Below are 7,913 nucleotides of genomic sequence, written 5' to 3'. Positions count from 1 at the left end.
TGAGGACAGAGAGAACAAATAGGGTTATCAGGTAAATTAAATAGTGATTTTCAAATTGAAAGTCATTAGCACAGAAGCTTGAATTATAGACATTGATTTTCTGCTTCTTACTTGGGCAATAACTATAGCTAATATTTATTGACCTCTTACTATGTGCTGGGGACAGTTCTATGGTCTTTATAGGCATTAAATAATTTAAACCTTACTATTATTATCAGCAGATGAGATGCCTGAAGCAAAAAGCTGGCTGTGTAACGTGCCTGAAGTCACAGCTAGGAAGTGGTGGAACTTGGCTTTGAACGTGGGTGCTTGGATGTGGAACCAGTGCCGAACATTTCCTACACCGATGCTAAACTCTGGAGTAAGCCATAGGGTGAAGAGCAGACGAAACTTGCATAATTAGTGATGGATAATAGTGCTCCCAAGCAATTGTTAATTCTTATGGCATACGTGGCAAAAGCTCTGCAGGAATAATTTTTAAAACGTAGTATAATTGCATGTAAACATATGAAGAATATTTAACCTCTGTGTATTCATACATTTTATATTCATTTATTGAATACTTAGTGCAAGTCAGATATGTGTTTTCTCAGAATTCTGCCTTTTAGAAGCCTTAGACAAGAATATCCACAGATGATTACAACGTAATAACAGATCTTTTAATAGGGTTGAGGGCCACCTGGAAAAAAAGGTAGTGTTGCTTTCTGCCTAAGAGTGGAGCAGTTCTCTATGGAGAAAACATTTGAATTGTCTCTTGAAGGATAAGCAAACATTTGCTAGAGAAGGTGGGGAAGAATTTCTTAGAGTTTCAAAGGCACAGGAGTAGAAAAAAAAAAAGCTGGCTGGATGGGAAAAAGAAAGGGCTGGAGAGGCAGAAAAAAGCCAGGTAAAAACAGGTTTTGTAAATCAGGCTAAAACTTGCTTTTCCCTTGTTCAGTAGATGTCAAGCTTTTGAGCCCGACAGTAAGAAATTCTTAACTAACTGTAATTAAACAACAGTTTAAATTGTAATTGAAACAAAAGTTTCTGGAAACAAGTCTTTCCCATTAATACTGTCTTTCTTTTTTTCCTATTTCTTTATTCCCTCCTCTTTCCTTTTTATTATCTCCTAGTGTTTTCTATACTTCATTGTAAAGTCTTGTTCAAGATCCCCTAAATTGTTTTATTGACCCAGGAAGAGATCACTGCCTGTAATGAAATAGGATATTTGAAATGACCTATCATACTTATGTTTTAGAAGAATCACTCTGGACTTGAGGGTAAGGATTAGAACAAAATAACCCTAGCAGACAGACTTGAGGTCCAGAGTCAGGTTGAAGGGTTATTTTTTTTAAATCCTAGGCAGGAAATGGTGAATGTTTAGATTGAGAATTTAGAAGAATTGCCATTATAATTATAACAAGAGAAATGGTTTCAGAGATAGTTCAGATATGGGGTTTGAGAAGAAACCCAGAGCTAGACATGGGAAAGTTTATAATCTACATATTTTCATATTAAAGTTTGTGAACTTAATAAATTCCTTTTTAGCCTCAGAGTACTCCTTCCTAAAAAATATCAAAATTACTCACATCACACACAAATTTTCTTCTTAGATCCTGATTAGATAATCCCACTCAAGGAATGTTCTTTTCTCCTTTTATGACCTTATGATAGACTTGTAATTTTTCCTTGAACATTTCAAAGAATTTCCTATATAGGTGGTTATATACAGAATCTCACTGGGGAATAATTTGAAAAGAATGAAATGTTTGACCCCTATAAAATTCTACATGGAAAGAAATGTAAGGAGATAAGTCTCTGGCCTTAATGTACTCTAAAGTTGAATAAATGTTCTGACGACTTAGTAAGAAGTGGGTTCGCTCTTTAATGAGGTTATATTAAAGGATATATTACTATGTGGAAGCAGTTACTGCTGTGGTAGTATGATGAATTAGATGGGTTAATTCTCATAATATCAGCTTGTATGGCACTGCTGGTCCTCACTTACTAGACCAGTGACTGCCCCAGCCAACAGGGCAGCTCCTTTGGAGAACAAATAAATGGTAGAGTCCTTTCTATCAGTTTTGTTTCATTCCCTCATCTCTGTCATTCCCTCATCTCTTTTGCCTTTTTAAAAAAATCGAAATAAAATTGACATAACATCAAATTCACAATTTTAACTATTTTAAAGTGTGCAGTTCAGTATGTTCAGTATATTCAGTGTTGTATAACCCTCACCACTAATTCCAGAATATTTTCAAGAAACCTCCGGCCCATTACGCAGTTATGCCATGGTCCCCGTCTGCTCTACTCCTAACTCCCAGTAGTCTACGTTGTCTCTATGGATTTGTCTGTTTTGGACATTTCACGTACATTGAATCATAAAATGTGTGGCCGTTGGTATTGGCTTCTTTGACTTAGCATAGTGTTCTCAAGGTTCACCCATGTTGTAGCATATATCAATACTTCATTATTTTTTATGGCTGAATAAGAATCCATTGTATGGATATGCCACATTTTATTTCATTCATTAATAGGTACTTGGGTTGCTTCTACATTTTGACTATTATTAATAATGCTGTTATGAACATTCCTATACAAATATTTGTGTGGATATGTGTTTTTAATTCTCTTGGGTATATATACCCAGGAGTGGAATTGCTGGGACCAAATGAAAATTCTATGTTTAACTCTTTGAGGAAACTTTAAACCCTTTTCTATAGTGGCTGTACCATTCTACATTCTCATCAGCAATGTATGAGGTTTTCCAATATCTCCATATCTTTGTTAACACTGTTTATATTTTTTTAAATTGAAAATAACATCCCATTGCCTTGAGTAATTTATTGTCAACTCTGTATTAACATTTTAGGCTCCTATATATTTATCTCACTTTTCTCCATTTTCCTTCTTACCAGGCCCCTAAGGGTATTTGTGTTAAGAGTGACTGTAACCATTCCTTTTATTAGTGAGGAAAACTCATCATGGTGGGGTTTTTTTTCCTATTTTTTTAATATCCCCATAGGTAAAAATGGTATATTAGTTATCTATTGCTCCATAATAAGTGACGTTCCAAAATTAGCAGCTTAAAACTACAAACTTGTGTTATCTATGGCTTCTGTGGGTCCAGAATTCCTAGGCAACTGAGTCCTTAAACTCAGAGGATCTCACAAGAGTGGAATCCAGGTGTGAGCCAGAGCTGCCATCTCCACTCAAGCTTCACGGGGCAGGATGATCCCAAACTCACCCAGGCAGTTGTTATTGGGGTTCAGGTCCTCACCAGTAGTTGGATTGGTTGCTGACAAAGGTTCCCTCAGTTCCTTCCCACATGGGCCTTTCCATAGGGCAGTTTCCAAGATGGCAGCTGGCTTCATCAGAGTGAAAGAAATAGCAAACGAGATGGAAGCACATTCTCTTTACATCCAGTTTAGGGAGTAACATCTCATCACTTTTGCCCAGTTCTGTTCATTGGGAGTCACTTGGTTGAGCTCACACTGAAGGGGAGGAGATGACACAAGGGCATACATGCCAGGAGGTAGGGAACATTGGGGGCTGTCTCAGAGGCTGCCTACCACAACTTCTTTGGAGAAAGGGACAAACATGCTGGGGACAAACATAGTCCCTTATATATATATATTTTTTTTTTTTACAAATGTAGGTACTTTAACAGGACAATTTTGGCTATTTATTTACATATCATTAGGTATCTCTTAAAGGAATAAAATACAGGTTTTCAAGGCTTTTGATCCCTTGGCAAGGCAGAAAGATTTAGCAAAAACAGAAAAATCAACTTGGAATGAATCAGGAGACCTGAGTGCTACCCTGAGGCCTAACGTTAACAAAAATTCATGATCTGCTTGTGCAAAGCCTATAAATGCTTGGTGCTTTAGTTCCATTGTCTATAAAATCAAAGAGTACTTTCCATCAAGGGCTTTTGAGCCTTTTTGTCTGCAGCCCACAATACAAAATTCCTTTTACTTGGGGACCTGCCTGTACACCCATAGGGAACCAGTTCACAGGTGATTGGAACAAAAGTTTCTAGAAACAATGTTTACTCTCACTAACTACAAAACTCTCTGGTGTTTTCCTTTATTTTCTGCTTCATTAAAATGCTTCATTCTGTTTAATAAAAAAAAAAATGATGAGTTGATCCAGCTAAAATTTTTATAACTTTCTAATGTTATGATTTCTACAGCTATTGCCAGAACTGAGACTCACCTAGGGCTATTTGGTATATGGGTGAAGATGATGAAAAGAGAAGGGTGTTCATTTCTCCTCCTCCTTATGCACCAAGTTGCCAGGTGAGGAGTTTACTAGCAAGGCTCTCTGTCTCTCTGCATCACCAGTGTGTGTGCACATCATTTTGGTAAGGCGATTATGGGTAGCTGTTTCAGAAAGCTAATGACTGCATGGGACAATTAGCCCTGGCCTTGCCTCAGGTTACCAACTCTCCAAAAAATTCTTAATACCCCAGAATGACCTTCTTTTCCTAGTCTTTCAGGTTCAAAGGGTTATTGGTTGTGTCACATAGATGCTTGCTTTATTGTCTGTGGATTATCACTTATTTGCTCCTCCCTGTGGATGTACTACAGGTGGTGTGATGGGCAATGCTAACTTCATGAGGAATGTCCACTGAAAAAAAAAGGAATTTTACCTAGATGAGATTTTATCTTTACTGCTGTTGAACAACTATTAAGTGTTTGACAATGCACGAGGCGTGCATACATGGCTTCTAAAAATTGTCACCAAAATATATCTAACAGAAGAACAGCATGAAAGTTGGGGCAGATGGCTGAAAGGCAGATTTATTTGAAGTTTTCTGTTTAATTTAGATGTTCATGTGAATTTGAACTCTGTGATATAGGCTTGTTTTACTATCTAATCAATGTTTTACATTATTTAAGGGTCACATTACTTGAACTCCGCTCACTCCTCAATCTTAGAATAAAATTTATGTTCCAGGAGGCTGCACCATAAATTTTTTCTGGCTCAGAGCAAAGTTCTCTGCGGAAATTTGAGAAGCATGAGACGTATTTTTTAATGTAATCCTCATAATCACCCTATGGAATAGGCTTTAATGTCCTGATTTAGAAGATGAGGAAAAAGTTCCAGAAATTTATACAATTGGTAAATGACAGCATTAGAACTTAAAATGGGTTTGTCTCCACATCCCTTATTTGCCTTACCATGTCATAATGCCTTTAAATCTTTATGAAAGGAGGAGGAATCCAGATAAATCTAAAGTATGCACTGCCAGTATTTCAAGGGTTCTGTACATTTCCAGTAGGAGTATTTGTATCCTGGAAGAGGAGATGTGATTAGTGTGGAAATTACAATACATGTTCCTTCAAGAAGGAATTTGTGCATCTGCAGATCACTATTTTATAAAGTAAGGTACAGGAGAAGTCTCGAAGACCACTATGTAGATGAAATATCTGGGTTCATAGGATATTAATCACGTTGTAGAAACTGGATTGAGTGACTGGTTTGTTGGGAACAAGAACTGGATTCTGGTGGTACAGCTAGACTCTGGATGTACTCATTTCCTCTTTGCCAGTCTTACCTACCCAAGCCGAATATGCCGATTACCTCATCATCTACTTGTTTGTGGAACCAGAAAGTATAGGAATAAAAAGGGGGCGAGAGAGTGAGAGAGACAGAGATTACACCAAGAGAAACTGACTAATCTTTCAGCTGCTCACAGCCCTCTCAATGGTTATAAGGGTATAAGTTCACTGGCTACATGAAGAATCAAAGCTGGAAATTAAAATGAGAGCAGAAAAAAATTATTATTGGTTGCAGTTACTTTAATCCAGATAATGGGTTCCATATTTGTCCTAACACTCATTTTAAAAAATCAAGATACTTTATTTCCATATAAAAGATTCTTTGTATCCCTTTCTAAACACATCCTCTGAAAGAGGAGGGTGCAGATATTTCATCTTATCCTTTTTCCCTTGTCCGCTGTCTTCATTGCTGGACTTGTGTGTTCCTGGTAGCCAGACAGCAGCTGTAATTCCAGGCACCCGTTGAAACAGACTCAGACGCTATATTGTTTTTTCATCCTTCTGTTGCCCAGATTGCGGCCATGATGCCTGGCAACTGAGCAGCCATTTTGTTACCATGAAGAAAAAAGTGTTACGGAAGACAGTGGGGCAGAACAAAACAAGGGCCTGGTCCTTGGTGGCATCATGGAGCCACTGTGCCAGACTTGACTGCTAACCCAAATTTCTTGTTGTGTAGGATGAGCCACTGTTAGTCATATTTTCTGTCACTTATAGATGAGTATGGTGTTTAACTGATACATCTTTTGTTTTCTAAGTGTCTCTCAAATGATGTTATCATGACATAGAAAACCTTGTATCCTTTCTCATTTATGTCTGAGTAGATGTTGTGATAATAAATTTAGAGGTAAATGCTATGATTAGTTAGGTAGATATCATATATCAAGCACAACTCTATCAATATCTCATTTTTTGAGTTAAAACAATCTTTATGTGACTTTCTGTCTAAAGATGCTATGGACTGAATGTGTCCTTCCAAAAGTCATAAGTTAATGCCTAATCCCCAACATGATGGCATTTGGGGCAGAGACTTTGAAAGGTAATTAGACTATGAGAGATGGAACCCTTAAGAATGGGATTAGTGCCCTTATAAAAAGGCCATCTCTTGGCCATGTAAAGATACAGGGAAAAGGTGGCTCTCTATAAGCCAGGAAGCAGGCTCTCAGAAATGAGATCTGTTGGCACCTTGATCTTAGACTTCTTGGCTTCCAGAACTGGGAGGGGGAAAAAAAGTTTGTTGTTTAAGCCACCAGTCTATGGTATTTTTTTTGTTACAGCCTCCCAAACTGACAAGACGAGATTATCCTGCCTGATTCAAAATAACCGTTCCCTTGTTTTGTAGCTTTAGACCCTGTGTATTTATCTTTAAATCACATATAGTTGAGTTTTGTTCTTTTGAATGTCATAAATTAGAATATTTTTCTGTGAATTGCACCTTTTTCAACAGTATGTCTGTGAGATTGATCCATTTAAACATACACAACATTCCACATTAAAATATCATGCAGCTGGAGTTTTTGCTGCATATTATTCCATGGAGCATGAAGCTTTGTTATTTCCCACTTGTATGCAATGCTTTCCTATAGCATATAGGAGCAGATCATTTACTCATTTTTCTGTACAGTATTCCACACAGCGTGTTGCTGTAGTTCATTTACTTACATTTCTATACACTGGTCCATGTAGTGTGTAGCAGCAGTTCACTGTTTTCTTTGCTGTACAGTATTCCACGTGTGAGCATTCAACAATTTATTCTACTTTTAGTGGAAATCCTGTTTGTTAACAATTTCAAGCTATTTATAAGTGGTGCTGCTAAGAAGATTGTTTCATGTATCCCCTGGTACCCAGTATGTAAGGGTTTCTCTGGGGCATATACCTAGAAGTGAATTGTCAGGTCAACAGGAATATGTGTCTCCAGTTCTACTAAAAGATGCCAAACTGTTTTCCCAAGTGGCTATTGATTTACTCTTTCACCCATTTCACGTGATAATTCACATTGTTTCACATTTTTCTTTTACACTTCCATATTTAAAACTTTTTTACAATGATTATGTGTGATATTTACTACCAGAAAAGGTAGAAAAAATAATTTTCAAAAAATGGTCTGTCCTTACAAAGGGAATAAACATTATTATGTTGTCCATTTAAGTACATACAGAGAATGAGATTTTAATCCTTCGAAACATGTGATTGATCTTATTGATGGTTAACTGTGACTTTAAGATACAATTATAGCTGTTGGCAAAACAAATGGAAAGCAAATAATCTCCCCATTCCCAAGTTAAATGATCACTTTGTGTACCTGATGTGACACTCACATGAAGTACAGAGTATTTGCCAGGAAGTCCCAGATAAATAACTAAGACAAGG

The sequence above is a fragment of the Camelus ferus genome, chromosome 14, assembly GCF_009834535.1.
Source record: "Camelus ferus isolate YT-003-E chromosome 14, BCGSAC_Cfer_1.0, whole genome shotgun sequence".
Classification (NCBI taxonomy): domain Eukaryota; kingdom Metazoa; phylum Chordata; class Mammalia; order Artiodactyla; family Camelidae; genus Camelus; species Camelus ferus.
Note: the sequence above shows the minus strand (reverse complement) of the source record.